Raw genomic sequence first — 11070 nt, forward strand, 5'->3', positions numbered from 1 at the left:
GGGAAGGTGTAAGGGGATGGAAAGTGGTAGGAGGAAAAGGGTAAACAAATCACATCACAAATCATGTCCTTGTGTAAAAACAGAAAAGTAAAATGATGACATTAAATGTGCTTATTCTCCTCTACTAGCAGAATATTGTAACTGGTAATGTATGCGTTGTATTTCTTCAAGCACGTATGTCACCTTTTCACTGCATATTTTATATTTGGTTAACTAGGAGTGCAGTCAGTGCCATCTTTCCACAATTGTCTTATATGTCTTCTGTCAGTCAATGCTATAAAATGTAACCTGTCCATGTATTTTCTTTTACAAATAGGTGGCACTGTTCAACCAAAGGAGCAGGGGGGGGGGGGATACCACAAGATCATTACGTCCTTCCTGGGCAGGGTTGTAGGGACCTGTCTGAAAGAAGACCCGAGCATGCATTTTAGCCTCCCTTTGGCTGTGAATTACTTATGCAGATACAATTAACTCCTGTACAGGTCCCTGTGTGAGTGTGTGGCTTCTGAATGTGGAGTAATGTGGGAGAAAGAAGATGTGTGCTGGGAATTTTGTAGTAAATAAATCCTCAGGAAGAAGAAGAAATAAACGGAATGGTGTTCTGCATTAGGGATGTACGAAAGTGACTTACCTTTCACGGATTATGTTGATGGTGGGGGGGGAGGCATTCCGTCCCTCCCCCCGGAATCCTCAACGGGGGGGAGGTGATTCGTTCCTCCCCCCCGGAATCCTCGATGGCCAGCTGTGCTCTGTGGTAGCTCCGCGGAGCAGCCGGCCAGGCCCAGCCCAGCCCAGAGCCGTGCGCAGCTGGATTTCTGGCCATGGAAGGCTCTGGGGGGGGGAATCGCGTACGCAAATGGCGGCGGCTACAGCCGCCGCCATTTGTGTTCCTTATCTTTTGCCGTCTGAATATACGTAAATATTTACGTAGACTATGACAGCGAAAAATAAGGAACGCAAATGGCAGCGGCTGTAGCCGCCGCCATTTGCGTATGCTTTTTTTTTTTTAAAACCCACCCAGCCATGATAGGCTATGTAAAGATTTGCATAGCCTATCACGTCATTTTTTTTTTTAAACCTAGCCATGATAGGCTACATAAATCTTTACGTAGCCTATTAAATCTTTTTTTTTTTTTTACAAGACTGGAAATGGCGGCGGCGGCAGCCGGTCAGAAGTCCAGCCACCGCAGCTGCTGTCGCCACATCCATCGCTGGAGCCACCTCCACCCAGAAGATCTGCCCCAGGTGAGTCTCATCCCGGGGGTGATCCGTGTGGGGTGGGGGGGCAGGCCGTTCCACCATGAAGTTCGGGGGGCTGAATGCACTGGCATTCGGCCGAGATCCGTGGTGGAATTCTCTGCCATCCCTAGTTCTCTGCTCAGTCCTGAATTAATAGCCTTTGATTCCGACCATTAATGTCAAGAGTCTGCATAAAAGTATTCGGTAAGGAGAGATATTGGCAGTTTATCTGGTTCTTCTATTTTGCCTTCCACATTGGGGCATTCCATAGAACCTTTCCTACCAATTATTTCAATGTCAAGAAAATCATCACCCAACTCTTCAAAAGATGAGGGAAGGAGGAACCTGGGAACTACAGACCAGTCAGTCTGACATCAATCCCTGGGAAAATTCTGGAGAAGATTATAAACCAAGCCATCTGAAAGCACCTTGAAAACAATGCAGTGATTACTCGAAGCCAACATGGATTTGCCAAGAACAAGTCCTGCCAGACGAATCTGATCTCATTTTTTGATCAAGTCACCTCCCTTGTGGACCGTGGGAATGCTGTAGACATCATATACCTCGACTTCAGCAAAGCTTTCGACAAAGTGCCCCATGATATCCTAACGAGGGAACTAGCTCAAAGTGGGCTAGATGAAACAATGATCCAGTGGATCCACGATTTGCTACAGAATCAGACTCAAAGAGTGCTTATCAATGGGATCTTCTCAAACTGGGGAGAGGTAACGAGTGGGGTACCGCAGGGCTCAGTCCTGGGCCCCGTGCTCTTCAACATTTTTATTAATGACTTGGAGGAGGAGGTGCAGGGAATGCTGATCCAATTTGCAGATGACACCAGATTGGGAGGGATAGCTAATACCTTGGAAGACAGAAACAAAATTCAAAGTGATCTTGATAGACTGGAGCACTGGGCAGAAAACAACAGTGACATTTAATAGGGATAAATGCCAAGTTCTGCACCTCGGAAAACGAAACCAAATGCACAGTTACAAGATGGGGGATACGTGGCTCAACGTCACGACAAGCGAGAAGGATCTTGGAATTGTTGTCCATCACAAGCTGAAGATGAGCCAAGAATGTGATGTGGCTGCAAAAAAGGCAAATGCTATTTTGGGCTGCATTAATAGAAGCATAGCTCCTGAATCCCGGGAAGTACTAGTTCCCCTCTACTCAGCACTGCTTAGGCCTCATCGAGAGTACTGTGTCCAGTTCTGGGCACCACACTTGAAGAAGGATGCAGACAAACTGGAGATGGTTCAGAGGAGGGCAACAAAGATGATCAGGGGACTGGAAACAAAGCCCTATGAAGAGAGACTGAAAGAACTGGGCATGTTTAGCCTGGAGAAGAGAAGACTGAGGGGTGATATGATAGTGCTCTTCAAGTACTTGAAAGGTTGTCACAGAGAGGAAGGCCAGGATCTCGTCCCGATCATCCCAGAGTGCAGGACACGGAATAAAGGTCTCAAGAGACAGGAAGCCAGATTCTGGCTGAACATCAGGAAAAACTTCCTGAGTGTCAGAGCAATACGACAATGGAACCAATTACCTGGGGAGGTAGTGGGCTCTCCCACACTGGAGGCCTTCAAGACGAGGGTGGACAGCCATCTGTCAGGGATGCTCTGACTTGGATTCCTGCATTGAGCAGGGGGGTGGACTCCATGGACCTGTAGGCCCCTTCCAACCCTACTATTCTATGATTCTATGATTCTATGATTCTATGAGGACCACGGGGACCTACATGGTCGCTGTATATATATCCTCTATCTTAGCCTCCAGTGCTGGCTTGTAAGCAAGCACATCCCCCCCCCCCATATTACATTATTGTCATCAAGCCTGAGATGAACAACAGGGAGCAGCTAATAAGGAGAGAGAATTAAGCATCATTCTGTCCAATTAAATGTATCAGTGGAGAGGGTCAGTGGAGAGAGGACACTCGGAGAAATGGGTGATACATATGTATGCTGTGAAGGGAAGGTGTAAGGGGATGGAAAAGGGGTAAACAAATCACATCACATGTCCTTGTGTAAAAGCAGAACAGATAGAGGGAAGGGATGCAAAACATATATATCTAGGAAACAATCAAATATTAGGCATTTGGGGAGGATGATTGGGGCTAGGGAAACAGAAGATGACCATTTGGGGAACCCAGGAGGGCTCGAATTGGGGTGGGGTTCAGTGGAGACAGGGCACTCAGAGAAAGGGGGATAGAAGGGGATATCGACTGACTAAGAGGTGACCCCCAAAATTACCACCGACAGAGAACTTAAGAGAAACTGACTCGCTACATGTATTCCTTCCAAACATGGATTTAAAATGCATGAGTTGATTCTGGGGAAATGGAGTCAGTTGAGCAATATCACTTTAAATACAAGGAGAAAGTACAGAAGGGGCAGGATTGCAGCTTGAGATCGATAGGTATATGGTCAAGGACCACCTATTTACTGGAATGAGTTCGAATCTCCAGCACCAGATGAACTGCATCCTCGAGTAATAAAGGAACTGGCAGAGAAACTCTCAGACCACTGTCTCGTATCTTTGGGAAATCATGGAGGATAGGTAACGTGCCAGATGACTGGAGGAGGGCTAACGTTGTCCCTATGTTCAAAAAGGGTAAAAAGGAGGAACCTGGGAACTACAGACCAGTCAATCTGACATCAATCCCTGGAAAAATTCTGGAGCAGATGATAAAGCAATCCATCTGGAAGCACCTTAAAAACAATGCAGTGATTACTCAAATCCAACATGGATTTGTCAAGAACAAATCCTGCCAGACAAATCTGTTCTCATTTTTTGATCAGGCCACTGCCCTTGTGCACTGTGGGAATGCTGTGGACGTCATATACCTCTACTTCCGCAAAGCTCTCAACAGAGTCCCCCATGATATCCTGATGAGCAAAATAGCTCAAAACTCTCAGGTGGATCCACAGGTGGCTGCAGAATCGGACTCAAAGAGTGCTTATCAGTGGGATCTTCTCAAACTGGGGAGAGGTAATGAATGAGCGGGGACACTGCAGGGCTCCGTCCTGGGCCCAGCCTACCTGAATACCACGGGAACATACATGGTTGCTGTATGTATATATTCTTTATCTTAGCCTCCAGTGCTGGCTTGTTAGCCAGCATGTCCCCCCCCCCATATTACATTATTGTCATCAAGCCTGAGATGAACAACAGGGAGCAGCTAATAAAGAGAGAGAATTAAGCATCTTTCTGTCCACTTAAATGTATTACTTCTGAGGTGTCTAAAGAACTGAGTCCATGGAGATACCAGATACCCCAGATCAACCTGTCACTTCTGTCTATCACGACAGGCAGGTATGAGACATTAAGCCATTTTCCATTAGCCTGGAATGGAACAACTACTGTTGCAATCCTCCTCCATTATAACTGGTTAAGTCAAAAACCATGTCTACCTGGCTGTGCCAGAGGTTCAATAGCTGTGTCAGCTTGGACTAGGGAAGGGCAAACTCCCCAGAACTTTTCAGACTTTCAGATCAGGGTGTATACCTGATCAGTGTGTATACCTCGCTAAACAGTTTCAGAGACCCAGGAGAGATAGATTGTGGATGGATGGATGGATGGATGGATGGATGATAGACAGATGCAGACAGACCATTTAAAAGGAGGGAGTAAAAAACAATTCTGATGCATTGATTTTTCATTTCTTATACCTCGTCCTAGTTGTTTTCCTCTGTCCAAACTCTACAGTCCCTTCCTAAAATTTTCTTCCATGATTGAGGATGATATTATGAGGGAGATCAGGATTACAGGGAGAGTTTAGGAAAAGAAATATGTTCTTCTTACATATGCAATTCTTCAGAGCCCTTTACATTGCTTTACCTAATTACTGAAAAGGCAGGGCATTTTCATTAGAGGCCAATGACACGAGCCCATAATGTAATATTACTGAGAGCTATTCTGCCCCGCCCCAGTCCTACACACAACTTACATTCACCTAGGTTTGCATCTAGTTATGCTGCAGTTCAGTAACCTACACAATCCAAAGCTTAAATCCTACCTGTGCCATAAACACAAAACATATTGAAATGTAAGGCACACTGTTTCTCTGGCTCTCAGCTCCTTTACAAATTCTGCATTATGGGCAATATTAGCCTACTATAGGTGACCTTTGTTACAGGATTACAAAAGTAACCCAACCCTGGTGAAGGAGGTATGTTTTTCCTCTGGCTAACCTGCACTGAGCAGGGGTTTGGACTAAGTGACCTTTCTTGAACACTTATTAGGGATGGCGGAGAATTTCTCCCTGAAACTTCGGGGGGCCGAGCGCCAACATGTTTGGCCCCCCGAACAAGTTTCGGGGAGAAATTCCCCGCACCTCCCAGCCCCCCGCACCCCCCCCGGGACGGGACTTACCTTTGGCGAATGTCCCTCCCGGCGGCGGGTCCGGCCGGTGGTTCGGCAGGTCTTCGTCCTGGGCGGGGGCGGCAGCCGATCTTTTGACCGGCTGCCGCCGCTGCCATTGCAATCAAAGAAAAAAAAAACACCCCCGTGATAGGCTACGTGACGATTAACATAGCCTATCACGGCTAGATTTGCAAAGTCAGCCGTGATAGGCTACGTCAATCGTCACGTAGCCTATCACAGGTGACTTTAAAAAAAAAAAAGCACGTACGGATAATGGCGGCCCCCATAGGGAGCCGCCATTCCCGTTCCTTATTTGGTTGCTGTAGTCTACGTAAAGATTTACGTAGACTACGGCGAAAATAAGGGCAACGCTATTTTGGATTTGGACATCAAAATAACGTTTTATTTTGATAGCGTACAGATAATACAGATAATAAAGGACAGGATAAGAAAGGCAAGATCTGTCTTGTAGAGGTAGGGCAACAGATGGTCTACCTGCCCAAGAAGGATTAAGCATTGTCCTGGGTCCTGTTTCCACAACAATGGAAGGAGAAGGACAGAGTGGCTTACTTGCATTCTTCGAGGAGCCACTTTTGGTCCCGGCAAGGCTCGTTACGTAGCCTATCACGGGTGACTTTGAAAAAAAAGAGATAAAAGCGCGTACGCAAATGGCGGCGACCATGGGCGCTGCCATTTGTGTTCCTTATTTGGTCCCGGTAGTCTACGTAAAGATTTAAGTAGACTATGGCGAAAATAAGGGCAACGCAAATAGCTTTGGAAATCTAGCCATGATAGGCTACGTTAATTGTTACATAGCCTATCACGGTTTTTTTTTTTTTTTAACTTTACTTTGTAATGGCGGCGGTGGCAGCCGGTCGGAAGACAGCCCCCGCTGAAAAGCCGACAAACTGCCGCCGGGACCCGCCACTGGGAGGGATATTCACCAAAGGTAAGTCCCATCCCGGGGGGGTGGGGGGGCGGAGAATTTCACCACCGATTTTGGGGGGTCAAATGCGTTGGCACTCAGCCCCCCGAAGATTCTGGGAGAAATTCTCCACCATCATGCCTGACCCTAACATCAGCTGGGATAACCCATCAGATGAAGAACTCAACCTGGCAGATTGTACCCTCCATGTGGGCCCTCCTGATGATAGGGAGACCCAAAACACATCTGACATCTGGGGAGAAGATTCACGGGGGCCCTTCTACAGCAGTGGATTCCGACGGACCTCAAGATGGCACTCCTGAGGCACTATTCCTCACCAATGGTAACAGAGGGAAACAACAACAATAACGACAACAATAACAACAACAACAACATCTACAACAAACAACAACAACAAAAACAACGGAATTTCCACCCTGTCCTCAAGTGCATTGACACCAGAAGGTGGAGGCACAGGCTGGCATGCAGACATGAAGGGTGAGCCTCAATGATCATAGTTGCTTGACTCCTCCTGAGTAAAGGTCTACTGAGGAGTAAAGTTATGCTTCCTGAGTAAAACTTCTACCAGAATCAGGAGGACCTGGTGCTGTCTCTTTGGGAGGGGCTCTGGAAGCTCTGGCTATATCAGCTCTCAATTGGGTCTTGAGAGCTGCTGAGGGGGGGCAGGACACTTAGCATGAGCTCCAGTGCCATAAACCCTTGTTTCCATCACCTTGCTCCTTGACGGAACCTCCATTCCACTGACCTTTGGACCTCTGCTTGACTCTGCTTCTTGGCACCCATTCTCTCTTGCTGAGAATACTGTGACCATTGGCTCTTTACTGACTACTCCTACCTTGCATTGTGCTCTTGCTGGACTGGTGCCTCTGGGCTTGACCCTGGGCCTCTTGCATTGCTCTTGGATTTAGCCCTCAAATTGCCCTACAACTGGGTCTCTTCCAGGCAAAGAAGAACACTACTCAAGAATTGTTAGTTTGTCACTGGACGGTAGTTATCCAGAACCAGAGGATCAACATTTGATTCCTTCAACAAGGGCTTCAACACTGCTTCCTTCAATGCTGCAGGGAACTCACTGCCCCCAAGGAGGAATTGGCCACCTCACAGGTCTAAGTATCCAGCCCAGCTCCAGAGTATTTCACAAACTAGGGTGGAGAGGAATCCATAGAGCATCATGTTGGCCTAAGTCCTCAAAGCAATTTCTCCTTGTCCATAGGTTGCACAAGCCAAAAGTTATCCATAAAACAGCTAGATGGTGCGCTTCCGTATCTGTTTCAGACTTTGTGAAAACAAGAACCTCCAAGTCGGCATGGATATGAGTGACTTCATCTGCAAAATGTTGAGATAAAATGGCAGGCTTTTGAGGGCTCAAGTTGTTGTATTCTATGCAGGGAGGAAGAATCCTGACGATCCCCCTATTATGAATGACCAGGAATGGCCTCAGTCAGGGATGGGAGAGCTTTCTGGCCTTGAGGGCCACAGGCACTGCAATGTGGTGGGTTACAAGTGTGTCCACATGTCCACACATATTCTTCCCTCCACCAACACACATCTCAATGCAAATGAATCTGCATGTTGAAATGTGCCTTTCTTGAGTTGAAATCAGCTGATGGTATCCCCAGGTCAAGTGTAAAGCTTCTTCCACTACCACTGATCCTGACTGAGATAGCTAGTTCCCCAATACAAAACAGTGATATCAGACAGCAGGATCATATCTCTGTAGCAAAATAAGCCTTCTCCTGAAAGTCAAACATGGGGAATACAGATTTGCTGATGTTAAAAAAGAAAAGAAAAGTACATAAATAATAAAGTTGGTAGGGTGAGTCATGATGTTTTTTAAACCATTGGGATTTAGGAGAGTATTTGACAAAGCTGAAAGTTTCTAATGAGTAGCACTCATGAGAGTATAATTTTGGAATACTAGTGTAACAAATAAAGGTTTGGGAGTTGGCCATATACACCCTGGGGTGGGACAGGGGAGACAAAGAGGATGGGTATACGTGAGCAAATTGGTTTCTTCATCAAGACGATCCCATTGGGAATAAGGCAAAATCCTATTACATTTGATTCCTTTCAGCATTTTGGACCAGGCTGCTCAAAAAAGCATATTCCAGAGAGAAATAAAATAGATGACTCCTCCTTCTTTCTTTTCCAGACACAGATGACTGTTTTCAATGCTCAGAAGATCAGTATCCAAACAAGGACCGAGAACGATGCTTCCCTAAAGTTATCAGCTTTCTGTCCTATGAAGAACCATTGGGGAGAAGTTTAGCTTCTGTTGCTCTTTCTTTTTCCCTGATCACAGCTTTGGTGCTGCAAACTTTTATTAAGCACAGAAATACCCCCATAGTCAAAGCCAACAACCAGGGCCTCACCTACACTCTCCTTATCTCTCTCCTGCTCTGCTTCCTCTCTTCTTTGTATTTCCTTGGCAAGCCTGGCCAACTGAGCTGCCTTCTCCAACAACCAATGTTTTCTATTATCTTCTCCATGGCTGTTTCTTGTGTCTTGGCCAAAACCATCACTGTGGTTGTTGCTTTCATGGCCACCAAGCCAGGGTCCAGCATAAGGAGGTGGGTTGGAAAAAGGCTGGCCACCTCCATTGTCCTTTCTTGCTCCCTCTTTCAAGCTGCCATTTGTGTTGTGTGGCTCAGAACCTCTCCCCCATTCCCAGATTTAGACATGCACTCAGCGATGGAGGAGATCATTGTGCAATGTAATGCAGGGTCTGCCCTCATGTTTTCTCTTGCCCTGGCTACATTGGACTTCTGTCCATCATTAGCTTTCTGGTGGCTTTCCTTGCCAGGAAGTTGCCTGACAGTTTTAATGAAGCCAGGTTTATCACTTTCAGCATGCTGATGTTTTGCAGCATTTGGCTGTCTTTTGTTCCTGCCTACCTAAGCACCAAGGGCAAATACATGGTAGCTGTGGAGATCTTCTCTATTGTAGCTTCTAGTGCTGGATTGTTAGGCTGTATCTTTCCCCCCAAATGTGACATTATTCTCTTCAAGCCTGAGCTGAACAACAGGGAGCAGCTAATGAGGAGAAAGCATTAAAGTATAGGGATGGCGGAGAGTTTCTCCCCGAATCTTCGGGGGGCCGAGTGCCAACGCATTCAGACCCCGAAATTGGCGGTTGAATTCTCCACCCCCCCGCCATCCCCCGGGATGGGACTAACAGGGGCCGACTGTCCCTCCTGGAGGTGGGTCCCGGCGGCGGTTCTTCGGCTTTTCGTCGGCGGTGGGGCCAGCAGCCAGTCTTCCGACCGGCTGCCACCGCCGCCATTACAAAGTAAAGTTTTTTTAAAAAAACAAACCCCGTGATAGGCTACGTAACAATTAACATAGCCTATCACGGCTAGATTTCCAAAGTCAGCCGTGATAGGCTACATTAATTGTTACGTAGCCTATCACGGGTGACTTAGAAAAAAAAATGCGCGTACGCAAATGGCGGTGCCCATAGGGCGCCACCATTTGCGTTCCTTATTTGGTCTCGGTACTCTATGTAAAGATTTACATAGACTACGGCGAAAATAAGGGCAACGCTATTTGCGCTGGAGCGACTGCAACTTTATACTAGTATTTACTTAGCCCATCATGGCAGCCTGGCTTGGTGGAAATGGCGGCAGCTATGGCGGCTGCCATTTGCGTCCGCAGCAGCCCGTCCGTGGCTGGAACTCCAGCTGCGGACGGCCATGGCCAGCTGCTCCGCAGAGCCTCCAAGGAGCAGAGCCAGCCGGGCAGGATTCCGGGGGGGAGAACCGGACCCCCCCATCGAGGATTCCGGGGGGAGGGATGGATGGAGCGCCTCCCCCCCACCGTGAATCACATCTGCAAAAAGGTAAGGACTTTTGCACATCCCTACTCTGGACATCATTCCTGATTTTATCCATGTCTCTCTGTAGTGTAGCATGTGGCTCTAACTTGACAAGGTCAATTCAGACAGCGATGTGTATCTCTGCCTCTGGAGCCCAGTTCACACACCCTCATAACAGTGCACCTCCCATGATGAGTAAATACCATTGAATCCACACCTGATTAAAACTCCTGTCCCAAATAATGGTGTCCTCATTAATGCTGAATGCTTTTCCTTCAACGGCATTGGGATTTACCCATCCAACTTTCACTTTAAGGAAGGACTTGTTTGGGAATGTGACAAAGTTTGTTATATCGAATCCACCTTCCATTTCTCCATGATCATTCAAGAAGACTCTTTCTCCAGCAGAGTTGTTAAAGGAAATGCCTTGCAGAAATGAGTGGGGCTAGTTGGAAAAGAAAGGAAAACAGAATAAAGCCTTATTGATGTTTTCACGCAGAAAACCAAAATACCTTTCCTTGCTGATCTGTGGTTGTGTCCAGATTGACACACAGAGCACACTCACTGAAATTAATGGGAAACATTAGACATGACTAATGTAATGATTTCACTGTGTCTATTCAAAGTATGTCTAGGGCTGGATCCCAAAAATTGTTGTGTATGCAATTTCACCTAAAAAAAAATAAAAAGATTTTTTTGTAACATAC

Source organism: Heloderma suspectum, chromosome 6 (assembly GCF_057233095.1).
Source record: "Heloderma suspectum isolate Gila_16-S chromosome 6, 16-S_ref, whole genome shotgun sequence".
Lineage (NCBI taxonomy): Eukaryota > Metazoa > Chordata > Lepidosauria > Squamata > Helodermatidae > Heloderma > Heloderma suspectum.